The 15243-nt window shown below is 43.1% G+C and overlaps 1 protein-coding gene across 5 annotated transcripts in view; it reads left to right on the forward strand.

The window, feature by feature from the left end:
* Positions 1–5074: 5074 nt before the first annotated feature.
* DNAJC13 (DnaJ heat shock protein family (Hsp40) member C13) overlaps positions 5075–15243 on the forward strand; it is a 151803-nt gene continuing 141634 nt past the window's right edge. For all 5 annotated transcript variants that reach the window (XR_015740156.1, XM_087916707.1, XM_087916708.1 and 2 more), the window contains exon 1: positions 5075–5340. The gene's annotated coding sequence lies outside the window, so the exon portion shown is untranslated. The remainder of the gene's footprint in view (positions 5341–15243) is intronic.

Here is a 15243-nt window from a genome sequence, read left to right on the forward strand (position 1 = left end):
GTATCTCCGCCGCTCTACAACACTGGCGACGAGGGTGGGATACGATAAGAGGCTACCAGACATCCGATCGCTGAGCAAGTCACTAAAAAAGAGCGAAGCCACCGAGAGCTGAGAGTCACAGCCGCCGCCGCTCACCGCGAGCGCGAAATTTAAAAGCCTCCTCAGCTGAGAAGACAGACGCCACCTGACAGGCGCAGCTGTAAAACGCTCTTCTAAGAGCGTGATTTTTGATGCCTTCAGCACCTGAGGCGACTGACACTGCCGCCTCAAGATGAGCACCAGCCCGGCATTCCCACCCTTCAAACCAGCGGAAGAGACGTGGAAGTCCTACAAGAATCGCTTCATCTATTTCCTAGATGCCATCGACCTCGCAGACTGCGGAGCACTGAAAAAAATCTTACTTCCTTAGTTACTGTGGAGCTGCGGTCTTTGACACCGCTACAGCACTGGTTGCCCCTCGCTCTGTCAGAACCATCCCTTGGGAAGAGCTCCAAGAGATTCTTTCCAACCACTACTCCCCTAAACCTTCCCAGATAGCTAGAAGACATGCCTTCAGGGTTAGGAGGCAGGCTGGGGGGGAGTCAATTAGCGAATACATGGCAGCCTTGCGATCAGCTGCCTTACAGTGTGGGTTCAGAGACTACCTAGAAGACATGCTTTTGGATCAGATTGTCTGTGGGGTCAGGGACCTTAGGCTTCAAAGACGCTTACTAGCAAAAAAAGACTTAACCTTAGCCATAGCAATAGAAGAAGCCCAAGCTGCTGAGCTCTCTGCTCAATCAGCAGCTGAGATTCAAGGAACTCCTATCAGGCAAGGAAGCTCCACTATCCACTCTGAGGAAGTTTCCCTAGAGGAAGACCCTGTAGTCACAATGGACATAAACCGCCTTAGACAGCAAAAGCCCCCACAAGAAGGAGCTGGACAAAGGAACAACATCACCCCCAGGCAACCTCCCATTTGCCTGAGCTGTGGGGGTTTCCACCTTAGGGCATCCTGCAGGTTCAGGAATGCTATTTGTCTGAACTGTCAGAGGAAAGGCCACCTAGCTAGAGTCTGCCAAGCAGGGAGAACCTTTCCTCAGAGACCTCAGCCTACTGCTAATTTTCAAAGGCAAGTGGAAGATTGCTATACTTGCTACCATTCAGACCACACTTCTAAAGCCTCTAACAAAATAAGTATTTTTGTTTTTTTAGAAGGTAAGCCTTGCAGAATGGAGGTGGACACGGGATCAGCTCTCTCAATCATCTCCTGGGAGACCCTGAAGAAGATTCACCCCAGAATATCCAAAAAGAAGCTCCAGAAATGCCACCTGACCCTACGGGACTACCAGGGCAAGAACATCCCTGTCCTCAGGAAAGGCAAGTTTTTAATTCAATTCCAAAGCTTTAAAGGCCATTCGCCTTTGGTGGTAGTTAATGGTGCCCTCCCCAGTTTGTTGGGACTAGATTGGTTCCCTTCCCTTGGCCTTAGTATAACTGGTATCCATGCTGTCTCAACCTCTGAAGTAGACACCCTATTCAGAGATTATTCTGATGTCTTTAGCAATGAATTAGGTTGCTATTCTGGCACCCCCATCTCCTTCACTGTAGACCCCCAGGCAACTCCCATTCGCCTCAAGCCACGCAGGGTACCCTTTGCTATCCGCCCCAAATTAGACGTAGAATTAGACAAATTGTTAAAGCAAGGGGTATTGGAGCCAGTAGATTTTGCTAAATGGGAGACCCCCATAGTCACCCCACTCAAAAAAGATGGCAGCGTGAGAATCTGTGCTGATTACAAGACTTCCCTCAATCGTTTTCTGCAGGTCAGCGCATACCCTGTCCCTGTAATCCAACACCTGTTACATACTTTTGAACCTGGCACTATTTTCGCCAAATTGGATATGTCCCAGGCCTATCAACAGTTCCCTGTTGATAACCAGACAGCTGAACTGCAAACCATAGTCACCCATAGGGGTGCATTCAAATGCAAGTGCCTCCAATTTGGCGTTAGTGTGGCCCCTGGTGTTTTTCAGTCCCTCATGGAAAGGATCCTTCAAGGGCTCCCAGGTGTAGTCCCTTACTTTGACGACATTTTGGTTTGAATAAGTCTCAACTCATGCAAAGGGTTAGGGCAGTCCTAGACAGGTTTAGGCAGAATGGCCTCAAACTCAAAAGGGAGAAGTGCACCATCGCCACTAAGCAAGTGGACTTTCTAGGTTACAGAATTGACCCAATTGAGTCTAAAGTCAGGGCTATCCACGAGGCACCCACACCATCCAACAAGACGGAACTCCAAGCCTTTTTGGGGCTCCTGAACTTTTACGCTTCATTTCTTCCTCATAAGGCATCCATTGCAGAACCTTTACACAGACTTTTAGATAAAGAATCCCGCTGGCATTGGGGACCTAGGGAAGCCCACGCTTTCAAATCAGTCAAATCCTTACTAACATCTGATGCAGTTTTAATCCAATTTAATCAACAACTCCCCCTAGTCCTGGTAGCTGATGCTTCTCCCTTTGGTATTGGGGCAGTTCTGAGCCACAGGCTCCCAAATGGCTCTGAGGCACCAATTGCCTTTTTCTTAAGGACCTTCTCTGCTGCAGAAAGAAACTACAGCCAAATTGATAAAGAGGTTTTGGCTGCAGTGGCTGCTGTTAAAAAGTTTCACGAATTCCTTTTTGGTCACTACTTTGAACTCATAACTGACCATAAACCACTTCTAGGTCTTTTGTCAGGGGACAAGCAAACCCTGCAGGTCCTGTCACCTAGGACGACCAGGTGGACCCTGTTCCTGGCCGCCTACTCATACAAATTAGTGCATCGCCCTGGAAAAAATTTGTGTCACGCTGATGCCCTTAGTCACTGCCCCCTGCCAGTTCCAGTTGAAGACCCTGCACCCATTCATGGCATTTTTGAAGTCAACGAACTCAATTTACCTATTACAGCTGAAGACATTGCAATGCACTCAAAAAAAGACAGGGTAATTGCCCAGATCCTGGACTGGGTGGGGAGGGAATGGCCTGAAACACAATACACTCCTGAATTCATACCATTCAAGATTCGCAGGCAAGAATTGTCATCCCTGCAGGGTTGTTGTTATGGGGAACAAGGGTGGTCATCCCAGCCACTCTTCACAAACCAATTTTAAAGGTCCTTCACGAAGGTCACCCGGGCATCGTGAGGATGAAGGCCCTGGCCCGCAGCTACGTGTGGTGGCCAGGCATGGATGCCCAAATCTCCAGCTGGGTAAGCTCGTGCCAACCATGCCAAACTACCAGACCAGCCCCACCAGCAGCCACCCCTGCCAGGTGGGAAAGTGCTGGGGGCCCTTGGTCTCGCCTGCACATTGACCTGGCTGGACCAATACACGGGCGGACCTTCCTAGTCTTAGTAGATTCTTATTCTAAATGGATTGACTTGGCTCTACTTCCTTCAACAACCACTGAGGCCATCGTTAAAGCACTGACCCAATTTTTTGTCACCCATGGCCTCCCTGACACATTGGTATCAGACAATGGCCCCCAGTTCACATCTTGTGAGTTCGGGATGTTCGCTGCCAATTTGGGGATTAGGCACATTCTCACAGCCCCTTTTCACCCAGCTAGTAATGGGATGGCCGAGAGGGCAGTCAGGTCAGTAAAGGAAGCATTAGCTAGGTTTGGCCAGATAGACTGGCACTCCAAACTATCCAGATAGCTTCTGAGCCAGCATACAACCCCATGCACCACAACAAACAAATCACCAGCTGAACTATTAATGGGAAGGAGTCTTAGGACCACTTTGGACAGACTACACCCCCATTACAGCCCAGGCACCCCCTTGGGGTCTGACAGTTTGGTCAGGGACTTTGCTCTGCATGACCTGGTCTATGCCAGGAATTATGCAGGGGACCCGTTGTGGGTACCTGGACAGGTTATATCAGTTGCAGGGCCAAGATCCTCTGAGTCTGCCTCATATCTCCGCCGCTCCACAACATATCCCATTGGCTGTCAGACTCCCAGGAGAGGGGGTCTTAGCTAACTTTGTAGTCTGGACCACATGGCTCCATCTGAGTGCTGGCTGATGCAATCTTCCCAGGCCATGTGGTGAGATGAGTAATCTTTTATTTATTTATTTATTTATTTATTTATTTTGATTTGTCAATCGCTTTTACAAGACAATAGGTATAAGTATATAGTTATGAATACATGAAATGGGTACTTATAAGAAAAATAAAAGAAACAATAGGACAGGGATGGTAGGCACGTTGGTGCGCTTATCATGTCCTGAGGGCCATGTCTTAATCCTGGAGCTGAAGGCGGGCAGGGAGCTGCAGGGAGCTGCAGGGAGCTTTGTCTTTAAAACATGTTTCTCCTTTTCTCATCCAGGAAAATATAATATTCTGCCTTTTTAATATTTCCTAGAATATTTCATTCTTCTAAGAGAGTGGTGGGTGTTAACTTTCTACAGTCGAATAGCACAATTTTCTGAATAAATAAGATTCACAATGGAAACTATGATTTACAAATTCCATCAGCTTGTCTCATCCAACATACTCAGCCATTTAGTGGTTTGTCTGGCTTAGATAATGGCACAAACATATTATACCCTCGATTTCTTCCCCCAATTTTAAGTGCTATCAGAATTATATAATTTTCACTCTATTCCCTCATTTTTTCAAATGATTTTCCAGTCTTGTTAGGCCAATCTACAAAACAAACTTGGGGCTCTACCATCCTAAAACTACCACGTGTACCCGTTTACTCTTCCGCTCCCAAAAACGACGTAGCCCACTACATTTTAAATTTTTTTCCAAATTTTGTTTTATTGTACTTTACCAATTTATTTGATTGTTTTTGTTAGTTTTTATCGTTTTTTATTTTTTGTTTTAAATATGGTTTTACATTGTGTAAGCCGAATAGGTGGCAATATTAAATAAATAAATAAATAAACAAATAAACAAACGAATAAATAAGAAATGTCCTCCTGTTCCATTTTTAGCCTGCCGCCCCACGCCACTTGCCCTACGGAACGAGGTCGTTCCTTTTCTATTAGGAAGCCGCCGACTTTTTCTTTCCTGCGGTTGCTCGTTCTGCGCATGCTTCCATTCCTTGAAAAAATGGAAGCGACGTGAGAAATGGCGAATTCTGAGAAACAGGAGACGGGGGGAAGCAGCAAACGATCAGCTGACTTTGATTTGTCTCGTGATCTGCAGTGTCTGCGCGTGCGCATGGTGGCTGGCTTCCCTGCCTGAGTGAAGATGGCGACTTCCACAGCGCAGCTTTGAAGAGGACTAGAGTTTCGAATAGCCGAGAAGTCCAACTAGGAAGAAGCTGATCCGCAACATCACTTGAAATAGTTTCGGTTATTTCTGCCTCGGTATGTTTCTTTGCTGTTCAAGGCTTGGCGAACCTCGGGCAACGGCGTTTAGGTGGATGGAAAGATGGAAAGATGAAAATGGCAAGAGAGATTCAAGAAAAGCTTTTGCAAACAAGCGTGATTAGGAAGAGAAAAAGAGTAACTAGGGGTGGTCTGTCTCTTTTTTGAATCGAGGTTCTGTTGATACCGTGTGCCGCCCGCCCCATCTCCTCCCCATGCTCAGAAATAGTAAATGAGGAAACAAGTATCCAGCTCTTCCCCTCCCCACTTCCTCTCCAAACTTTTATGTGAAATTTCCGAGCTTTACTTCAGCTGGGCCCTAGGCAAGCAGCTAATTACCATAGAGGCGTCCATGTACCTCAATTTATTCCCGTAGGGGGTACAGTATCACACTTCTTTTGGTCGTTCCTGCTCTATTGGTCCTAGCTTTCAGGATACCGAAGACTGATGGACACAGCATTTCTTCTATGTTATCTCTTTTTCCTGTCCACCGCAGAGAGTATCATCTGCCCATTCAGAAAAGTATACAGCACTAGTAGTAACACAACAAGCAGAACAGCCAGTTATGCTTTTCATTTTCAAAAATTTTGGCAATTATGTAGCTTATAATATACATGGTAATTTTTGGCCAGGAACCGAAATTGATACAATGGGTTTCAAGATGCAGTTATGAAAATGTCTTTCTCTTTAAATTACACGTGGTGGTTTGAAATTCCTTATATTGTATTTTGCAAGAGCTTTCAGAGAACTGATGTTTCACAAACGTAATCATAGCTAAGTCAATAGCCTTTTCTAGAAAAGTAAATGTGCTTGTGTATTACAAGTTCTGTTTTTGAAAAAAAATTAAGAGATGCTCTTTCACTAGAATTAGTCAGTATATTTGTTCCTCTTTTGTCAGGGAAGGTATTATATAAACTCTAAAGCAGTTGCAGAATATTATCTTCTGTATCATTCAAGCTTGAATGTTTATATGTACAAGGACTTAAAGGAATGATTTTCTGATTACAATTCTACAATCATTAGAACTCAGTGTACTATATTACCTTTTGGATTTAGGATTCATAACTATAGTGTGGTGCATTTACTTATTCACTCAATTTCCATTCTGCTCATCTCACTGCATTTTCTAAAAAAAAAACCCACCCCTATTATATGCATTCTGAGATTTCATTATCCGTAAAATAAGGTTTTCTGAAAAGAAAGAGTTCGTGGCTTGTAATTTTGTATACAATGCTAGTTTTTTTTTTATGCAAGTTAACATGCAAATTCTGTAATATTCCAATTCTGGATGTAGATAAATTAGACTGCTAGCCCTTTGTACTCTGTTTTACAGTTTCAAGAATAGTTTAATATATATAGTTTGGTGAAAGTGTTTCTGACTAATTTTCAAATGCTATTTACAGATTTTAATTACCAAAGTTTAGTACTTTTTCCAAAATTCTGTTGCAATTCTATAAATTACAGTACATTTCTGTCAGGCCACAGAACTTTTCCCATTCATTCAACTAGAATGAACTTCTGCAAACATATCCAAACGTATCACAAAGGAATTCTTTATTGAGATGAGACAATTCCTGTAGGAGTTAAAAGCAGCGTTTGAGGTCTCTCAGGCATACAGGGACACATAAGGGAGTTTAGAACCCCTTCCCTTATCTCGATGTGTATTTAGTGAAACAAAAGCCAGTATGTTAATTACTCCCCACTCCTCTTGTTAGAACGAACTATTCAAGAGATTCCCAAAGTACAATCTCACTATGGAATTTTTATGACCTTCTCATCTCCTGGTTGTGCCTCTCAGAGGTGATAGTTCTGGCCATCTGGTTTTTCTCCCTGCATCGTATCATGTGTGGGTTATACAAATTCGATATAAGATTAAATATATTCAGGTTAAATCAAGAAAGGATTTCTTTATCAGCCTCCACCCCCCCTTTACTTCTTCCACTGAAGAAATGACAGATACATGGATCTGACATCCTTCCCTCCTTAAAAACCAGATAGGTCTACCTGGAAAAAAAACAAAAATGCATTACATTTGCAATTCAGGATGGTTTATCAGGGTATTTTTGGTGGAACTTACGTAGTAATGTGGGTGCTTTTACGTGTTGTTTGGCTACCCACTCATTTTCTGAAGAAGGAAGGTGTTTCCCAGCTACTAAATATTGTGTGGATCCATGGTGAGTGAGTGAATCAAGGATGTCTTTAATTTCAAAATGTTCTTCCCCATGTACCATGATGGGGGTTGGTGTGGGAAGGGGGGGTCTGAGGTTTGAAGTGATCTCTCGTTTGATCAAGCTACAGTGAAATACTGGATGAATCTGCATAAGTGTTTTGGGAAGTTGAAGCTCTACTGTCACAGGGTTAATAATTCTGGAGATGGGGAAAGGGCCAATGAATTTTGGTCCTAATTTCTTAGGGGGTTGTAATGATTTTAAGAATTTTGTGGACAAATATACACGGTCCCCAATCTTGAAAGGTTTAGGTTCACAATGATTTTTGTCTGCATGAATTTTGTAAACTGCTCTAGCTTCCTATAAAAATAATCTTACCACTGGCCACATGGCTTGTAAGTTATCCATCCACTCCTTAAGGGAGGGGATTTCAGGATCTTTAGTGGGTAGTTCTGGCATGGGGTTGAATTCTTGGCCTGTGGCTACCTGGGATGGGGTGAACTCCGTGCTACTATGGACTGAGTTATTGTATGCTACCTCTGCAAATGGAAGAAGGTCAGTCCAATTATCCTGCTGGTGACTAATAAAGCATCTTAAATATTGTTCTAATACACTGTTCACTCTCTCCGTCGATCCGTCTGTTTGGGGGTGATTTCCTGACGACAACCCCTGGGTGGAGCCTAATAGGTTTAAAAACACCCGCCAAAGTTTCGATGTGAACTGAACACCCCTATCTGAAATAATCCGTTAGGGAGCTCCATGAAGGCGATAGGTGTGTATTAGAAACATCTTTGCCAATGCCTTTGCAGTTGGGATCTTTTGGCATGGGATAAAGTGAACCTGTTTGGAAAAAAGATCAGTTACAACCCAAATGACAGTATTTCCAGCACTTTTGGGAAGCTCTACTATAAAGTCCATAGAGATCTCTTTCCAAGGAGCAGAAAGGTCTGCTACTGTTTGTAAAAGTCCAGGACATTTTCCTTGTCTTCTCTTTGCAGCAGCACAGGTGGGGCAGCTCGTCACATAGCTTTCAACGTCCTTTTTGAGGGACAGCCACCAAAATTGTCTTTTGATGAGGTGCAGAGTTTTACAAACCCAAAGTGTCCTGCTATTTTGGAGTCGTGGCAGTGTTTCATGAGATCCATTCTCTGGCTTGCAGGGACATAAAGTTTGTTTTCTACTCAGGCCAGTCCATCTTTGAGTAAACAAGTGTTTTTGTTAGCCTGGAGCCAGTTGTCCTAAAGTAGTGCCTCCTTAAATATTGACGGCGTTGTGTCTTCAGTCAGGGATGATTTTTTTTCTCTTGTGCCCGGGTGATTACTTTGCTGCTAGTTGGGTCGGTTGGATCATTGGTTTTATAACCTCAATCTTTTTACTGTTGTATTGGGGGTTTCTTGACAGTGCATCCGCTAAGAAGTTCTTTCTCCCAGGAAAATATATGAGAGTGAAATTAAAACATTTCAAGTATTGAGCCCACCTTGCTTGTTTTTCAGAGAGTTTCCGTGGATTTTTCAGGGCTTCCAGATTTTTGTGATCAGTCCATACTTCAAAGGGGATTTGGTTTCCCTTCAGGAAATGTCTCCATGTGAGCATTGCCCACCGCACAGCATATGCCTCTTTCTCCCATATGGACCATCTTTGCTCAGTTTCTGTCAGTTTCTTGGATGTATAAGCGCATGGTTGTAATTGTCCACTTCCATTCTTTTGGAGGAGGACTGCTCCAACTGCAACATCACTAGCTTCTGCTTGGATGACAAAAGGTTGTTCAGGATCTGGATGCTTAAGGACCGGTTCTGCTGAGAATAGATGTTTGAGTTTCTCGAATGCCACTTGGCATTCCATTGTCCAGATAAGGGGTTGCCTTGGTTTGGGTTTCTCCATGCCTTTCGTTTTTAGCAAGTTTGTGATAGGGAGGGCGATGTTTGCAAAAGCTGGAATGAATTGGCAATAAAAGTTCGCAAACCCCAGGAAACTTAGCAGTTGTTTGCAGGTATGCGGTGGGTCCCAATCCAGTACAGCTTTTACTTTCTGTGGGTCCATCTCTATTCCCTCGTGGGATATTCTATATCCCAAATAGTCAATTTTTTCTTGGTGGAATTCGCATTTAGAGAGTTTTGCATGTAGTTTAGCAGCTAAGAGTTTTGTGAGGACTGCATGGAGTAGCTTGATGTGTTCTTCCATCATTTCCGTGTAAATTAAAATATAATCAAGATACACTAGAACCCCTTTATATAAAAATTCATGAAGGGTTTCATTGATCAATTGCATAAACACGGGAGGCGCTCCTTGCAATCCAAAGGGGAGCACTTTAAATTGGTAGCAACCCAATGGTGTGTTAAAAGCTGTCTTCCACTGATCCCCTTCCTTTATTCTGATGCAGTAATATGCCTCTTGTAGGTCTAACTTTGAAAAAAAATTTCCTTTCAAGAGGTGGGCTGACATGTTTTTCATGAGGGGGAGTAGATACATATTCTCAATGCAAATTGCGTTCAGTTTTTTGTAATTAACGCACAAGCGTGCTGAGCTATCTTTCTTTTCATGGAATAACACTGGGGCAGCTATTTTAGGACGGGCAGGTTCAATGAAACCCCTTTTTAAATTTTTATCGATAAATGCTCCAAGTTCTCTGGAGGACATGCAGTACATTTGTGGTTTTGGGAATTTAGCCCCTGGTAGGATTTCGATGGCGCAGTCTGTGGCGCAAAGGGGTGAGAGTTCATCACAAGCTTCCTCACTAAATACTTGGGCCAGGTCCTGGTACTCATTGGGGATGTTAAAGGGTTCAGCCGACTGTCCGGTCATCGCTGACTCTCTGTTCCTTTCTTTATCCTTTCGTCTGAGCTATTTGGAAATACTATGTCTTTCTGGAAGTGTACAGTTCCTGTCCTCCAATTTATTTTTGGATTCCATTTCCGCAGCCATGTGAGACCTAGGACTAGCGTCTCTTCCATTCCTGGGGCTACAATGAATGTGAGCATTTCCTTATGGTTTCCTAGTCTTATTTTTAATGGTTCTGTGGTAAACCTGGCTGGCTCTCCCCCCCATGCTATAGTTCCATTTAATTGGTAGAAAGCAATGAGGTTTTCCATTTCTTTCAATTGGACCCCCAATTTCTCTGTAAGGGAGGGATTTATTAGGCATCGGATGCATCCCGAATCCAGCAACGCTGCAACTTCCTCCCTCTTCCCTCGGCTGGGGATAAACAGTCTCAGGGGTAGGGTGATTGGTTCAACTGGATTGCTTACCAGTGGGTTGTCTTCTGGATCACTTTCGGACTGGCTCAGGTCCCCTCGGAACATTGGGGGTTCTTCCTCTGGGTTGGTGGGGGATCGGAGTCTCATATCTATTCGGCCTCTCAAGCTAGTTCCCTTTCCCCGAGGGCTGGACGTTCCGGGTTTCCCCCCTGCTGGGTGGTCTAGCTTTCTAGCAGGGTCTTCGAATGGCATTCTGCTGCGTGGTTTCCCTCCTTACCATACTTAAAGCAACCAGATATTCTTGGAGTCATGATGGATTGGGGTTTGAAGACTTCGCGTTTCCTCAGGGGTGGGGATCTTTTCCAAGACTTGCCACTGCGGTACTGGTTTTGAGTCATGTCTATCTCCGCCTCCTCTGCCATCATGTACCATTCGTGCAACAGGTTCAGAGCCCCACGGGCCAGGCAGGCAGCCTATAGGTCCATCTTTGAACCAACAGACTAGGATATCATCTGGCCAGTCCACTCTGCCGGCCAGGTCACAAAATTCCTCACTGTATTCTGCTACCGGGTGACGGCCTTGTTTTACGACTCTAATGCCATCGCGGGCTTTTCTATCAGCAAGAGGGTCCTCGAAACGGTGGCGTAAGGCTGTCATGAAGTGACCGAAGTTCCTTAATTCTGGGGCATTGAAGTTGTGGAGCGTCGCCATCCATCTGGCTGCTGCCCCTTCAATTGCCAGGGTGACAATTCGTACTCGGGACCCCTGGGTTGGGAATTCCCACCCATATTCTTGCATGTAGGTGAGCACTTGCGCCAAGAAAAATCCCAGTTTCTGACGGTCTCCATCAAATTTTACCCCCAAGGGTGGGATCTTCCTCTGCAGTTGGATGTCTCTTGGTTGGCCAGGTTTAATCCATTTAGGGATCAGGTACCTGGTATGGCTCCTGGTCCTTCGGTTTGTCCCTCTGCCCGCTCAATTTCTGCTGGATCGGGATGGTGGCTCGGGTTCTCTCATTTTCTGGTTCCCTCGCTCTCCTGTGATGTCGCCCTGGTGCATCCCTCACCTTGAGGTTCTCCAGGGCTTCCCTCATGAGGCGTTTTATGTACCGTTTCATTCAGTCATCAGCCGGTGGCTCCTCGTCCCATTCTTCCTGATTCAATTGGGCCTCCAGCTCCAATTTCCACCCAGGTTTACGATTGCCCTGGGTGAAGGTTACTCCTCTGATTCTTCCGTCCCAGCTGTCTCTTTTTCCTACACCTATAGACCACCGGGGCTTGGTGGAGGTTTTGTAGGCAGCCTCTCTGTCTTCGATGGGGTGCACCAAATCAGTATCTGGCTGGGTAACTGTCGACGTTTCTCCCCAGCATTCGGCTTCCCCTTGGTCCTTGCTGTCCTCAGACATTTTCCTGTCTTGCAGAGTCCCCTCGGTAGAGTGAAAGGGTTTTTCCCATTCACTCAACTAGAATGAACTTTTGAAAACGTATCCAAACGTATCACAAAGAATTCTTTATTGAAATGAGACAATATCCTTTAGGAGTTCAAAGCAGCGTTTGAGGTCTCTCAGGCATACAGGGACACATAAGGGAGTTTAGAACCCCTCCCCTTATCTCTATGTGTATTTAGTGAAACAAAAGCCAGTAAATTAATTCCTCCCCACCCCTCTTGTTAGAACGAACTATTCAAGAGATTCCCAAAGTACAATCTCACTGTGGAATTTTTATGACCTTCTCATCTCCTGGTTGTGCCTCTCAGAGGTGATAGTTCTGGCCATCTAGCTTTTCTCCCTGCATCGTATCAAGTGTGGGTTATACAAATTCGATATAAGATTAAATATATTCAGGTTACATCAAGAAATGATTTCTTTATCAGCCTCCTTCCCCTTTTCTTCTTCCACTGAAGAAATGACAGATACACGGATCTGACAATTTCCTTTGATCTTATATTGCCTGCTTAGTCTTCTTTTGATATACCCTGGGTTTACTGTCTAGTTTTACAGTGAATGATTTCAGAATTTTAATAAAGTGAAAACTATATATGTTCAATAAATAAGATCTCAGAACCAAGTCCCTTTAGGTATGGAAAAGCTTTTAATATACAACTTTAAGAAATATATTCATGGATTTAAGTTCAGTTTCCATTATTTGAATAAGATTCTATCAATATCTCTAATTTGCCAAATTCAGTTTTGTGTTTTAAATTTAAGAGGCAAAATATTTGACTTCACTGATTTTCAGATTGATTATTAATAGGGAAAATATTTCATTTTTAAAAATCCATTGTGTTCAAATCATCACTGTATTTTAGTGCTAATATACTATACATAATATTTGTAGCTTTATACTGACTTGTTTATTTGGGGATAATATTTGAGTATCACTTTTTAATTTTAATAAAACTAGTCTTCATTTTTTATGAATGAAACAGTACATAAATCAGTGAAGACAGCTTACAAAGTATTTTAAGTACAATGTTTTACTTTTCAGTAGTGTTTTTCAGTTTAGAAAAAAAAATTAATAAATTAGGTGATTGACAAATTAGAAATAACGCCAGTTACATTGAGATTTACTTCCTGGTAAGTGGACATTGCCCTTTTTTGTTAGCAAAGTTTATATAATGCCATTGACTGCAGTGAAAAACAGTTTAAATGGTGATACACATGTGCGCGTGCATGCGTGCGTGCGCGCGCGCACACACACACACACACACACACAGTTTTCTATTTTTCTTTATATGTTGGTGCATAAGGAATAGTTATAAAAATTAACTTAGCTCAATAAAAACTACTCTGAAAAAAAACATTCTTTAAGTTTGCAACAGCGTTTCATGTTTGTAATACCTAACAAGATTTAGCTGAATTTAATTTAAGTTTGAAGAAATTACTAGAAATGTTTAATCTTGAAATGTGAAAGATGTATGTAGAATATATGTATTATAACCATGCAGATAAAACATGTTTAAGAATAGAACAGCTTTTTTATATATAATAAATAAAATGTTATTATTAGAGGAAACATTCTGCTTTTTTAGACAGAGAATGTAAGAACTGCAAATAGATTTTGGCTGATGTTAAGTTTCATAAACTAGTATATCTAAGCATACATTTTCACCAGTAGTGGGATTCAAATTTTTGTACTACCGGTTCTGTGAGTCTGGCTTGGTGGGGGTAAAATGGCTTGGTGGGCATGTGGATGTGGCAGGGGAAGGATATTGTAAAATGTCCATTCCTATCCCACTCCAGGGAAAGGATACTGCACACTCTCCAATCCCCCCCCACTCCTGGGGGAAGGTTATCACCGGTTCTCCGAACTACTCAACATTTCCACTACCGGTTCTTCAGAACTGGTCAGAACCTGCTGAATACCATCTCTGATTTGCACTTAAATTACTAATGAGAACTACATTATAAACAGAATTTCAAAATAAACATGAGTCACTTTATGTGAATACTTTCTTGATTTTTCCACATACTTTATGGACTGATGCATTTCAGAAGGTTTCAGCCATGCAGGCAACATTTCTCTCCCACTTAAGAAAAAGTTTGAGTAATTGATTATTTTTCAATATATGGAAGGTTTTTTATTATCGCATTGTTGGATTTTGAAAAATCTTAAAAGTACATAGAAAAGGAAAGGAAACATTAACTCTTAACTGTTAACCATTAATTGTTTTCATACCTTCTGCCCTTACAAACCATCCTTCTTTCCATCATTTTGAAAAACTGCCTAACACTTTGCTTTTTGTTCTTTAAACTTCTCTTCACATTTTAAAAAAAAATATAATCAATTAAACTCTATTACAACTTTATGCAAAGATGGTTTGTAAAGAAGGAAGTTGTTTTCTCCATTGTAAGCATTCCTTCAATGGATCTTTGTGTAGATGGAATCGCTGTAGTTGTTGTTGGGGTGGGTTTTCTTCCCAGTCTTCACTACTGTTGTTGTAATGCTTGTCATCTCTTGAATTAATTTGGTTTGTTGTCCTAATATTCTTTCTATCTTATCCCACAACACCATACAATGATCACTATTTATTTAGGTTTTATCACAGTCCCTATTCTTCTCTGTAATCTTCCCTCAATAACTTATTCTCCATAGAGCTGCTGCGAGCATCCAGAGTGGGAGGTGCTCCAGTCTCCGCTCTCACAGGCTGAGCTTGAATTGAGGAACGCTCCTCCTCCTCCACGTGACTCCTCCGTAGCATTCCCCAGTTTTAGCTCAGCCTCATGTGAGACAGGCTGTGTATTTCAGAGCTCTTCGCCGATTCAGGATTCTCTAATCTTCTTCAGGTTGGATTGTTTCTTTCTCTTTTAGCCTGCGCAAGTGAGTAGTTTTGGGGTCGATAGTCTCCCCAGGGGTGCGTTTCTCCACCCCAGGGGGTGACAATCGGGAGGAATACCAGCACTTCGCGCTGTTCCCCCAACCGCATCAAATCCCTTTTCTCTCTACGCCGCTTCTCTCTCTCTAACTGATAGCGGCTTGATTCCCTGCCACCCGAACGGTCGTTTCCCCCCCCCCCACCGAACGCCAGTCTATCAGGGGAGA

Source organism: Pseudonaja textilis, chromosome Z (assembly GCF_049901715.1).
Source record: "Pseudonaja textilis isolate UNSWEBS1 chromosome Z, rPseTex1.2, whole genome shotgun sequence".
Taxonomy (NCBI): Eukaryota; Metazoa; Chordata; class Lepidosauria; order Squamata; family Elapidae; genus Pseudonaja; species Pseudonaja textilis.